A 14,330-nucleotide genomic window follows, 5' to 3' on the forward strand; every position below is an offset into this window, starting at 1 on the left:
CCTAATCCTCCACTTAGCCTTGATCTGGTATTTGGGCATGCTGCTGCACCGATCCTTAAACAGTGGGACAACAGAGGTAAATTGATACGTAGAATTCCTAAGATTTTTCAGGTTCTCAGGTTCTACCCTAACAAGGCCTACTGGCACAGCAGTTAGTGTTATCACCTCACAGCAAGAGGTTTCCCAGTTCAATTATTGGCTGGGGTGCCTTCTGTGCAGAGTCTGCATGTCCTCCCTTTGTTCGTGTGGGTTTCCTCCCATATTCCAAAGATATTCAGTAGGTGGATTGGACACCCTAAATTGGCCATGTGTGTGCACGAGCACGAGTGTATGGTATGGTATGGAAGAAGCCACCCGGAGGTGTGATCCTTGGCTCTAGATGATCATCACTGAAAAAGTGACACCCCAATCCCATGTGCAAAAATGGGAAAAAGGGGTTGTGGATGGATGGATGAAAGCCTACTCTGGTGGGCAGAACAAATAGAAATCCTAGCCTAACAACAAACAGGCCCCCAAAAGAAAATGGCAGGAGGACAACTCTTCCAAACCAAAAAAAATAAGTAACTTTCCCAAAAGAGTCAAGCTCCAGCCATTCAATGACTGTGCTAGGAATCAGATCACCTTACCTACACCTCCTTCCCCAGATTCCCCACCTTTGTGACACAAACTGTTCCTCAGCCCCTTAGCCTGGGGTCAGATGGTTTTAGACAGATGGGTGTTGAAGGTGATTTAGGAAGGATTCACTTGGCAGTGGGTGGACTGTCCTCCTCCTTTCAGGGGAATCCACCCAGATAGTCCTGTTTCCACCAGTGCTACATATGTCAGGAGTAGGGGGTCACAGAACCAGTACCTGCAGATTACATGGGCAAAGGCTTTTATTCCATGATATTTTTGTTAACAAAAGAAGGAGCACACTTGGAGACCTCTGTTAGATCTGTTTATGTAAAAGTTCCAAAATTCAAGATGTTTCAAAACCATTGTCTTATGGTAATACTGGATCTCAAAGATGCTTACCATCACATACCCATTGCTCACAGTTTGGTTTTAGGTTTGTTGTATCTGGATCACATTCAGTTCTTTGCATTATCCTTTGGGCTGTCCATTGCATTTCAAGTATTCACAAAGTGCTAGCCCCAGTGGTGACTCACTGCAGAGTGCAAGGCATCCACATTTCTCCTTATTTAGGTGATTTGCATACTTGTGCAGAGTCTTCTTCCAGATATTTGGAGTCCTTAACAAAGGTGTCCAACCTGTTGTCATATGTCAGATTTCACTTGAATCTACAAAAGTTTTGTCTCATGAAATAGTCTTTTTGGGGTAACTGATAGATAATACTAAGGCAAAAGGTCTTCTTTCCAAAAGAAAATGTAATAATTTACCATCATATCTTTCAGAATGTTTCTCAGTAGCTTCAGGCTCTTTAAATAGAAGTAAATGAAAATTGTGGGAACAATACATGCATAATAATGTTGAAGAGGAGGAGTGAGGTTTAAGGGAAGGCAGGAATTCAGCAATTTTTTTGCAATGTTGGACTGATCATAGTAACAAAGAAAATACATCTGATGTATACTGTTTTCAAACAGAAAAATGTTAAAATGGTTTTGCTTTTTTTAATTTCTCCATGTCTTTTGGGTTTCCAATACCATGACAGGAATGAACCCCATTCCTAAGTCAAAGTATGATTATAGTTCATTTAGTTAGTATTGTTTCATTAATTGATTTTAGCCAGAAGCGCTCGTCACAGCACCTGCAATGTGCCCTGTAATGACTCCTTCTGCAGTTCGTACTGAGTTGCATGCATCGATAACCTAAGTATGATTGTAAATTCTTTTTTTTATAAGACCCATTGCTCCTACTACTATTGGAACTGTCTGGGTATCCTTCCTCCACATTGCCCTCATTTCTGCCTGCAAATCCTGGTATTTTATAATTATGTGTATCTCTGTACTTAAGACACTGTAGTCACTGGATGTAGCAATTTCAATAATCGATGCTACTTTTGTCTTCTTTTCATGGACTACTACATCTGGTTTTCTCACATTTGTTGTTTGAATTGTTGGTAATGGATGATTCCATGTGATATAAACTTCATCATTTTCTATAATGCTTTGTGGCTCATGTTTCTAGTGTTTTGCAGCTACTTCAATATTATAACGTTTGCACAATCCCCAATGCAACAGTCTTGCCACATTATTATGCCTTTCAGTAGACAGTCCTTCTGCCATTAGTATATCATAACCAGCAACAAGATGTGCAACTGTTTCCAATTCTGTTTTACAAAACCTAAATTTATCTGTTTCTGTCACATGTTTAATGGACTTTGTAAACCAACGTGTATGTAGTCCACTATCTTGGGCTGCCAATATTTAACCTTTTGTCTTTTGGTTTAAAATTACTTTTCCTTAAACATTCCCACATTCAGTCCTGATTAATATGAGGTTGTTCTAAGAGTTTTCTATACTTGCAGCTATATATATGCATTTTCTACATTTCCTGCCTTTTCATCTGATCCTTCACCTTATAGACTTTCTTTTGTGTTTTTTGTCACAGTCAGTTGCTGCTTGATATTTATCTACTTCTGGTTTGATTTCCAGTTCTGCTTGACACTGATATGCTTCTGCTAAACTAAGCAGAGAAGTCATCTTAGACTTGTTCTCCTCATGTTTTAAATCTTTCTCTATATTTGGATCTTGTGAGGTCAGCAAATATGAGCATGTAGCCCAGGCCGGTATGACCCTGACCTTGAGTAGCATCTTACCCTCACCAAGAATGATGCCACAATATGAAGACAAGATGATCAATTTCAACAATTGGCTTAAGTATCGGTGTCATTCAAAGGGGATCCAATGCCTGTCAGCCTGGGATGACATGCTCGACAAGCCACGATGCTTTGCTAGGGACTGCTTGCACCTGTCACCCCTGGGCTTTCGGATATTGGCAAAGGCTCTTGCTACCCACATAGTGCCTTTTTTAGGCAAGGCTCAAAAGACAAACCCACCTCCATAGGTATCACAAGGGATAAGAAACTAAGAGTAATGCTACTCAACACCAGAAGTCTAAACCTCAAGATGCATGCACTCGAAACTCTCCTTAGCATGGAGAACATCGATATCTGTGCAGTAACAGAAACCTGGTTCAAGGCTCCCGAGAGCACCCTAGCACTACCAGGTTATACCTCATACCATATGTTTCGGCCCCAAAACTTGGACCGAACCACAAAAGGAGGGGGAGTATCAATATTCATCAAAAATACCCACACCTCCAGGTTGGTGGCACAGCACGAAGCATCAGAGACTATCCATGTGCAACTAACAGTGGGTAAAACTGCCTTCCAGTTTATAGCCTGCTACAGACCACCCTCCCAAACCCAGAAATCCCACTCGGCCTTCCTGAGAACATTGGAAAATATGAAGGTCTCTCCAAACACCATTATATAGGGCGACTTCAACTACCCAAACATAGACTGGGAGCATTACTCTAGCTCCAACACCCTAGCCCAAAGGTTCCTAGAATTTATAAACTCAAATGCTATGGAACAACTTGTTACCACTCCCACAAGAGGGGAAAACACACTGGACCTGATCATCACCAACATGGGGACTCTATGTTCCAGACCAGAAGTGTATCCCTCATTGGTAAGATCAGACCATAAACTAATCTCACTGGATATTCACATCCCGACTCCACCCCCTGCACTGAAAACCACAGTGAAAAACTTCTCTAATGCAAATTTCACACTTCTCAAAACCGAGGTGGAATCATTCAAAGCCCCCGGGCCTGTGGAAAATACGGCCCAGACCGCAGAATCCTTTATAAACGCATTCTATGAACATCTTCAGGAATGCATGGATCATGCAATCCCAAATAAAACCAAGTCCCAATCCTCCAAAGGCAGACGTCCTGTCCAGTGGACCTCAGCCATAAACAAACTATACAATAGAAGGAGGAAGCTACTACATGATGGAGCAAAATCCCAAAAAGGGAGGGCATCTCTGATCAGTATTAGCAAAAAACTACGGTCACTCATAAAATAGTCTAAGGCCAGCTTTGAGAGAAAAATTGCACAGGACACTAAGGATAATCACAAGGCTTTCTTTAGTTATGTTAGGAACCTGGGTGGGAATTCCCAGATATGCTCAGAATTAGTCCAAAATGACAAATACACCGAATCCACAGACATTGCCAACATCCTAGCTAACAGGTTCAGTGCAAACCCCCCCCCCTCCTCAGCAAAAGGGCAAATATCTATCCCAGTAGAGTGCTGCCCCCCTGACATCTCAGATGCTCAAGTAAGAGCTGCCCTCTCCAAAGCAAAAAACACAGCATCAATGGACCAGATGGTGTCCCGGGCTGCATCCTACATGAACTCCAAGAAGAGCTAAACCCAAACATAAAACTGCTGTTCAATCTCAGCCTTACTACAGGATATGAACCCAAAGAGTGGCGTACAGCAACAGTGGTCCCTCTCTACAAAGGTGGTGCCTCAACGGATCCTGGAAACTATCACCCTATAAGCCTGACTAGCTTGGTCTGCAAAGCTATGGAAAGGATCATCATGGACCTCATAAATAGAGATATTGGGGACCTACAGACACTGGATCCTACCCAGTTTGGCTTTGTTAAGGGCAGATCCTGCCTCTTAAATCTGCTTGATTTCTTTGAAACAGTCACTAAGGCCATTGACAAGGGGAAGGTGGTCCACACAGCCTACCTGGACCTCGCAAAAGCCTTCGATACAATACAAGTTAGTCAGTGTTTGCTGAATTTTGTTATTTGCTAGTAATTACAGGTGTGGGGGTAGCCACATTCTTTGATTTCCTGTCCTTGCCTATTTAAGTGGTACAGTGTGAAATATTTTCTGCTTAAAAACCTCAGCTTTGGCCGGCTAAGAACTTGCTGTATTCAACTGGACGTATAAGAGAATTTAAGTACCTTTATCTGCACCTTTTTTTTCAAAAAAATACAGTATTTAAATTGATTTTAACTGTGTTGCAGGAATATTAACTGAACTGGAAGTTAGTCAGTGTTTGCTGAATTTTGTTATTTGCTAGTAATTACAGGTGTGGGGGTAGCCACATTCTTTGATTTCCTGTCCTTGCCTATTTAAGTGGTACAGTGTGAAATATTTTCTGCTTAAAAACCTCAGCTTTGGCCGGCTAAGAACTTGCTGTATTCAACTGGACGTATAAGAGAATTTAAGTACCTTTATCTGCACCTTTTTTTTCAAAAAAATACAGTATTTAAATTGATTTTAGCTGTGTTGCAGGAATATTAACTGAACTGGAAGTTTTGACTCTGCTCTTCAGTTAGTCCTACCCACCCTCCCCGTTTTTGTTTTGGTGTTAATCTTAGTGGCCTTGAAACTGCCCGCCCCTCTTGTAAATTTGTGTTTGGATACTCCTTCTGGGCCCATTTCATTTGCTCACTCAACTGAGTGCAGTGAGATCATATTCTGATTTCAGGCACTCCTACTGTGTACAAAGAGAGTATCTGGGAAACAGAAAAAAAACATTTAAGCTTGTTTCCTGCCTTTCCTGTTAAGTGGTATAGACTATTTGTTGGCTTCTGAGCCCCCAAGCCCTTCTGTGTTGGAGGGAAACCTTCTAGCTTAGTTTTTTTTCCTTATAATTAGCCAGTTTTCTAGTTTCAGCACTCAAATCTGTTTCTTTGATCTCAGCACTTGTTCAGAAAAAAAAAAATTTAATCTGCTTTTACTGTACTTGTGTTTCTACCTACTTTATTTTACTTTTGCATCATCTTAAAAGTACTCAATTGTATTTATTACTGCTTGGTGTAACTCATTCTAAGCCTTTTGGTTTAAACACTTGGGCTTCGGATCAGTTGTTTTGCACTGACAGGGTTTATGGTCTGCACTGTAGTGGCAGAACAGGTAGCTCACATCCTTCTAGGTTGGGAACTGCTGATTGAGGGCTCAGTGTCTGTTATTCTAAAAGTGTATTAATTCTGGTTTAAGCACTTGGGCTTTCAGGCCAGTTATTTTACATTAAGAGGGTTCGTGGTCTGCACTCTTGAGGGAGGAGAGGCTGGACTCTGCCCTTCTGAGCTGGGAATTTCTGGTTAAAGGCTTATAGTGCATGCATATCTGAACTGCTTCTTACTGAAGTTGGTGCGCCTTGTTTGCTGTGGCATAGACTGGATTCGGGCCTGCTGGATCTAGCTTTGTTCGTGTAACTTGAGCACTAATCCAGGCATTCTCTAAAGTATTCAATTGTATTTATTACTGCTTGGTAGTAACTTGATTAAAGTGTAGCTATCATTCTAAGTCTTCTGGATTAAGCACTTGGGCTTCAGACCAGTTGTTTTACATTAGGAAGGTTTGTGGCATGCACTGTGGTGGCAGGACAAGTAGCTTTCATCCTTCTAAGTTGGGAACTGCTGATTGAGAGCCCAGTGTCTGTTATTCTTAAAGTGTATTAGTTCTGGTTTAAGCACTTGGGCTTCAGGCCAGTTATTTTACATTAAGAAGGTTCATGGTCTGCACTCTTGTGGGAGAAGAGGCTGGACTCTGCCCTTCTGAGCTGGGAATTTCTGGTTAAAGGTTTATAGTGCCTGAATATTTGAACTGTATCTTACTGAAATTGGTACACCTTGTTTGCTGTAGCATAGACTAGATCCAGGCCTGCTGAATCTAGCTTTGTTTATATGCTTGTTGTTTGTTTGCTTGTTATTTCCCTGGAACGCTAATTCCACCTAATATGCAGCTTCTCAGCACTTCTGTGGATCACTAGTGATATCTGCATTGCTTACTGTACTTATTTCCTTGTTTCACTTGAAAGAAAATTACTGTTTGTCATTTTTGCATTTAAGTTACCTGTAACACATTGCACTTAAGTTACCTGGCATTTGCTCACTAAAGCAATTATATAAGTCAGCACTAAAAATTAAAAGCACTACACCCTCACTCCCAAATGGCCCTTGTTTTCAATTATTAAGGAATTCCCAATATTATTCTAGCATGTCCAAAGGTCAGTTGTCAATCTCCTCTCCGGTCCAGCTGGTGAATCTGGGAATCTTGAGGCAATGTTACAACTGCCTCATGTACACAGACAACCCTCTCCTCCTCCCAACAAATTCCAACACATGTGAGAGATGCAACCATATAGCCAAACTGGAGGCTAAGCTCTCTCAACTCAGTACTGGCATAACCAGTCAGGAGGAGAAGGAAACCACACTCACTACAATTCCAGTCTCACATAGACCTACCACGACAGCAAACCAAACACATAATCATACAAACACATACTCGGAGGCTCTAAATAAAGATCTGCCTAAGCAGCAGAGACCTCCAAAGCAGACACCCAAGCAACCGCTACCCCAAAACAAAACACGTGCAACACATATCTCACAAAGCCAGTGTGCGAACAGTCACAGCCCTTAAGACTACACAACACACCTGATACACTTGTAATAGGTGACTCTATCGTCAGGCACACTGACGTCCCGCTCACCAGGCTGAACAAGGAGAGGGTCACGGTGAGCAGCCTGTCGGGCGCTAGGATCTGCCACATAACACAAGCACTCAGGTCACTCCAAGGCAAGTACAAATATGACTCAGTCATTGTCCATGCTGGTGTGAATGACCTGAGATGTACCTCCCTGGACTACATGAAAAGAGACATAAAGGAGCTCTCTGAGCATGTAGCCCAGGCCGGTATGACCCTGACCTTGAGTAGCATCTTACCCTCACCAAGAATGATGCCGCAATATGAAGACAAGATGATCAATTTCAACAATTGGCTTAAGTACTGGTGTCATTCAAAGGGGATCCAATGCCTGTCAGCTTGGGATGATATGCTCGACAAGCCACGATGCTTCACTAGGGACGGCTTGCACCTGTCACCCTGGGCTTTCGGATATTGGCAAAGGCTCTTGCTACCCCATAGTGCCTTTTAGGCAAGGCTCAAAAGACAAACCCACCTCCATAGGTATCACAAGGGATAAGAAACTAAGAGTAATGCTACTCAATGCCAGAAGTCTAAACCTCAAGATGCATGCACTCAAAACTCTCCTTAGCATGGAGAACATCGATATCTGTGCAGTAACAGAAACCTGGTTCAGAGCTCCTGAGAGCACTCCAGCACTACCAAGTTATACCTCATACCATGCTTTTCGGCCCCAAAACTTGGACCGAACCACAAAAGGAGGGGGAGTATCGATATTCATCAAAGATACCCACACCTCCAGGTTGGTGGCAAAGCACGAAGCATCAGAGACTATCCATGTGCAACTAACAGTGGGTAAAACTGCCTTCCAGTTTATAGCCTGCTACAGACCACCCTCCCAAACCCAGGAACCCCACTCAGCCTTCCTGAGAACACTGGAAAATATGAAGGTTTCTCCAAACACCATTATATTGGACGACTTCAACTACCCAAACATAGACTGGGAGCATTACTCTAGCTCCAACACCCTAGCCCAAAGGTTCCTAGAATTTATAAACTCAAATGCTATGGAACAACTTGTTACCACTCCCACAAGAGGGGAAAACATACTGGACCTGATCATCACCAACATTGGGACTCTATGCTCCAGACCAGAAGTGTATCCCTCACTGGTAAGATCAGACCATAAACTAATCTCACTGGATATTCACATCCCGACCCCACCCCCTGCCCAGAAAACCACAGTGAAAAACTTCTCTAAAGCAAATTTCACACACCTCAAAACCGAGGTGGAATCCTTCAAAGCCCCCGGGCCTGTGGAAAATACGGCCCAGACCGCAGAATCCTTTATAAACGCATTCTATGAACACCTTCAGGAATGCATGCGATCCCAAATAAAACCAAGACCCAATCCCCCAAAGGCAGACGTCCTGTCTGATGGACCCCAGCCATAAACAAACTATACAATAGAAGGAGGAAGCTACTAAATGATAGAGCAAAATCCCAAAAAGGGAAGGCATCACTGATCAGTATTAGCAAAAAACTACGGGCACTCATAAAATTGTCTAAGGCCAGCTTCGAGAGAAAAATTGCACAGGTCACTAAGGATAATCACAAGGCTTTCTTTAGTTATGTTAGGAACCTGGGTGGTAATTCCCGGATGTGCTCAGAATTAGTCCAAAATGACAAAAAATACACTGAACCCACAGACATTGCCAACATCCTAGCTGACAGGTTCAGCGCAAACGTCTTCCCCCCCTCCCCACCAAAAGGGCAAATATCTATCCCAGCAGAGTGCTGCCCCCCTGACATCTCAGATGCTCAGGTAAGAGCCACCCTCTCCAAAGCAAAAAGCACAGCATCAATGGGACCAGATGGTGTCCCGGGCTGCGTCCTACATGAACTCCAAGAAGAGCTAAACCCAAACATAAAACTACTGTTCAATCTCAGCCTTACTACAGGATATGTGCCCAAAGAGTGGCGTACAGCAACAGTGGTCCCTCTCCATAAAGGTGGTACCTCAATGGATCCTGGAAACTATCGCCCCATAAGCCTGACTAGCTTGGTCTGCAAAGCTATGGAAAGGATCATCATGGACCTCATAACTAAAGATATTGGAGACCTACAGACTCTAGATCCTACCCAGTTCGGCTTTGTTAAGGGCAGATCCTGCCTCTTAAACCTGGTTGATTTCTTTGAAACAGTCACCAAGGCCATTGATGAGGGGAAGGTGGTCCACACAGCCTACCTGGACCTCGCAAAAGCCTTCGATACAATACTCCACTCGGGCATTATAGATAAGCTCACCAGCTTAAATATAAACCCCTATGTCACTAGATGGATTGCAAACTGGCTCAAGGACAGAACCCACATGGTTAGAATTGCTGGAGCCATGTCAGACTCCAAACCAGTTACAAGTGGTGTCCCACAAGGCTCAGTCCTGGGACCTCTCTTGTTCGGTATATATTTCTCGGAGGTACAGGCCAACACGGAAGGACTGTGGCTGACCAAGTTCGCAGATGACTGCAAACTGGGCTCCATAATTGACTCTCCAGCTGACACAAGCATCCTCCAAAAGGGCCTCATAGAAACAGACAACTGGTGCCAGAGCCATGGCCTCAAGCTAAATGCCAAAAAGTGTATAGTCATCCCCTTTGGCAAAAACAAAGTGACCACATATTACCACATAGGTGGTAATCCATTAAGTACAGAAGAAGTAATTAGGGACCTGGGGACCCAAGTTGATAGCAATCTCTCATTTGACAACCACGTGGCCAAAGTGGTTAGAAAAACATTTTATATAGCCCACCTAATCATGAAGGGATTCACATCTAGATCAGGGGAGGTCATCGTGCCTCTTTACTCATCCCTCATCAGGCCCATAATTGAGTACAATGCCCCTTTTGGGATGTACCTTACCAGACACCTGCAGCAACTGGAAAGACCCCAAAAGTACCTCACCAAGAGGATCAAAGGGCTCAAACAGATGCCATATGCTGCCCGGTTAAAGAAACTCCAGCTCTACTCAGTGGCATACCGCCTGTTCAGAGGCGATCTGTGCCTGATGTATAAAGCCATGTCCAACCCGAATTAATGGACATGCTGCACCTCAGAAAATCCAAATCCCATCGAGCTACGCTCGAGAGACTTGAACCTCAGCAATGAAATAAATAGGACATGCTGGAGGGACAGATTCATAACCCAGAGGCTCCCTTCACTCTGGAATAAAATCCCAGTCCAGGTTAGGCAGAGTCCCTCATTGACTCTCTTCAAGAGGAATCTTGATGAGTGGATGGGAGATCATAGGTTTAACCCGGGTATCACTTCTGTGTCACTGTTAGACAGAGGCACAGTATACTAACCTCGAAAAAGGGCATAGCAAAATAAATTTAAAATGGGTTGCGAAAGCCAAACACATTCTGGCTAGGCTTATAAATGCCCTAGGGCAGATAGCCTAGTATGAACCTATGAACCCCACTCGGGCATTATAGATAAGCTCACCAGCTTAAATATAATTTGTAGCAAATTTGTAATAGCAATCTGCTGCCCTACAGCACTACGCCATCACTGGGCATGTGTCATACTGCAAGTAGAAATCCTTCCTTTTCTGTCAGTATGGGTGACCCAAGAAAAGGCTGCTTCTTCCCAGCCCCCTGTACCCATCATGTTTGGTGCCTGAGCCAGTAATCAAACTTGGTTTGTGTGGGTTGCAGGGCCCCCCCCCCTTTGCTATATATTTTGAAGGGGTGATGTAGTATCCTGGAATTGACCAACATATGCAACTTTACAAGAGGCCTACTCAAATCAATTCTCCAAGGTAAACTTACAAAGAAAGTTCTTCATGATTATGGAAGTGTGAGTAATACCTAGGTGAGTGTTTGCATCATTGCTAAAATTCCAAATGCAGTTGTTTCAAGAGGTTTACTAACAGCAGACTCCTGGAAGTCTGTTAAAAGCTGACAACAGAGGTGTGAATTGTTGGGTGTGGAAAAGTAGGGAGAGTATTGCATAATTAATGCACTACTAAATAGGTAATTGAATTACTTAATATACAGTTCTTGAGTGGTTCCAGCAAAAAAGGTTTTCTGAAAAAGAATGCTTAAAATGTTTTGAAATTGTACAGTGTAGTTTTGACAGACTTTTTCTCTAGATGTAAGGAAATCTGCTGCTCACTAAATGCAAAGAAAATTGCCTCCTTTTAAATGACAAATAGCCTAAGTGCCATTTCTCCTACAGAAATCCTAAATTTTAATTTGTAGCCATGCCACATTGTGTATATTTCCTAATTATGTGTTTCATACAAACATTAGTAATCCAGCTCTTTAAAATGAAGGAAATTGATGTATATAGATGACTTCCTTACCATCTAATACCAGAGCATCACCAAACTTGAATACCTTTCTGCTGAAATTAAAATAGTTTCTAACAACCAAAAGTTCATGTGACTGCATAAATTTAATCTTTACTCTTAAATCAGACATACTCCTCCTCATAATTTGCTTGCCCTCTGTTACTTATATAATTAAAAACTTCCACATTCTTTGATGCTGTAACGTGTTCCCCATATAATTATTGATATACTTATGTTGAGACTGTTTTCATTTGTCTTAGCTACCAGAATGTTTTTATTTACATACCGTGTGACTGTTTTAATACCTGCTCACTGTGTTAGCTGACTTTGGTACCATTATTATTTTAGTTGTTACGTTTCTATTTTGTACCACTTACTGTATTTGAATTGTCATGTTTTTCTCCCTGGGACTCTGCTGAAATGGGCATTTTTGTCCAGCCTATCTATCCAGGTCAACAAGTGGAATGAATAAATGAATAAAATAAATTATTCAGCCATTCCAAAACTTTGTTTTTCCTTTTTTGCATCAGTGTTTTAGAATATTTACTTTAACTGACTTTTAAAGCAGATTTAGTTTTATCATCTTCTTTTCGTTGATAATTCAAGTCTTAGCTGGTGTCAGTGTTTTATTATTGTATGGTGCTTGAATAAAATAAAGCCTCTGATCAACTTTTGACAGAGAAATCAATATATTAGCATCCCATCTTATCCTCTTGTGGAAACAATGGGTTACATAGTATGAACCTATGAACCTATACCTCAGTGTCACTGCTCGACAGAGGCAATAGAGGCAATGGGCATAGTAGTTTCTCCAAACTAAAGGGGTGGCATAAGCCACAAAACTATGGGCTAGGCTTGTAAATGCCCTCGGGCAGATAGCCTAGTATGAACCTATGAACCTATTAGATAGTGGGGAAAAGAATTGCCAGGTGTTTGTGGCCCATTAGCATGATCCCTTTAGGAGTTAAGAAATTTCCTGCTTTTCTTCCAGGGATATCTTGGTTTTGCATCCTCAGCAAACATTCATGAGGCAAGGATGTCACGGTCATATTGATGCAGAAAATCCAGCTTGAAAAGTATAAAATACAGGGGTCAGAGTAGTGTAGAAGTTCTCATAGCTTCACCACCCCCACACACCTTTTCACCCAGCTTAGTATTGCACTGCTATCTCTTGCCCTCTACAGGTGGAGAAGAACCTGGTAATAAAAGTTCACCCATAAAGTCTCACATGAATGGTATCATTTAACGGTAAATTCCATTAAGGTAAGACTTTATGGAAGATTCTGTGTTCCATGGATTGTTGTTTCTTGTACCTTTCAAAGCCCACCTTTCTGTGCACATCTGATTGGTTTTAACTGGATGGCAATAATAATCTATTTAGGACAGAGTCAGCCATGTCATGCAAACAAGATGAAAACGTAAAGAAGCCCTATTAGGAAACTCGAAAGGTATCTAGAAGAAGAAAAACAGCTTATGGGACTGCAGTTTAACATCTTTCCCAAAGGACAGACTGTTTTTTGCATGCAAACAGAACAAAAAAGAATTGAAGTTAATATTAGCAAAAGTAGCTCAGTGGTTATGGAGCTCGTAAGTGGCTTAGCAAAGCAGTGTCTTTCGGCTTATCCTAATTAGGGGTTGCCACAGCATATCACTGGTCTGCAGATAGATTGGCAGTGTTTTTTTTTTACAGTGTTGAGTTGCCAGCCCAATGCCCAAACGTCAAAGAAGGCACGTGCACACACACCTACCTGCATGTCTTTAAAACTCATTCATCCACAGGCAGGACACGCAGACTCCGCACAGAAGGCACACCAGCATGGAATCGAACCAGAGAACCTATTGCTGTGAGGCGACAATGCTAACTGCTGCATCACTGCAACCGACATTAAGTGGCTTAGCATATTCAATTTAAAAAAAAATGGAACCTTACTGGCCCAGATGATAGCCTTTTAGAAGTGGTGCAGTCCATGGAATAATTTGGGCTCTGGCCTGACCTTTCAATTACCTTCTCCACACACATATTCGTTATGTGATAAATAAAACTACATGAATGCACTGTGTTTGCTACAAATAGCATTATCAACCTTCAAACTAAACTGGCTAGACTTGAAACTGACAAAGGAGTAATTATTCCTGTCATTGGCTACTACCTTCTCATTGTTGGCTACATTTCTGCCAGAAACATTCAGACTCCAAAGCACTGCAGAACTAACTATGTTGCTGAAATGGACTGGAACCTTTAACAATGACATGCAGTCAAACTTAAGCAGGCAGGCTGACCTCCAAGTAACCAAAGATTTCTTGGTAGAACACTTTTTTACTAGCTGATTTACATGGACCACTGCAAGGTTTTACTTTTTAACATTTTCATTAAACATTACTCTAGGCTTGTTAGAACTTAAGATTCCAATGTTTTGACAATGTCCTTCCCACTCTTTTTTTTTCTCTCTCTCTGACCCTGCTCTTCCCACAGCTTTCATCTGTATGCACTAATAGATTCTTCTCTCATTTGGTCTCTACTCCAAACTGTTCCTTTCCCCAATTTTCTAGTTTCCTTCACTTAACTCTTTTATCAG

The sequence above is a fragment of the Protopterus annectens genome, chromosome 9.part0, assembly GCF_019279795.1.
Source record: "Protopterus annectens isolate FY-2018-M chromosome 9.part0, PAN1.0, whole genome shotgun sequence".
Taxonomy (NCBI): Eukaryota; Metazoa; Chordata; order Ceratodontiformes; family Protopteridae; genus Protopterus; species Protopterus annectens.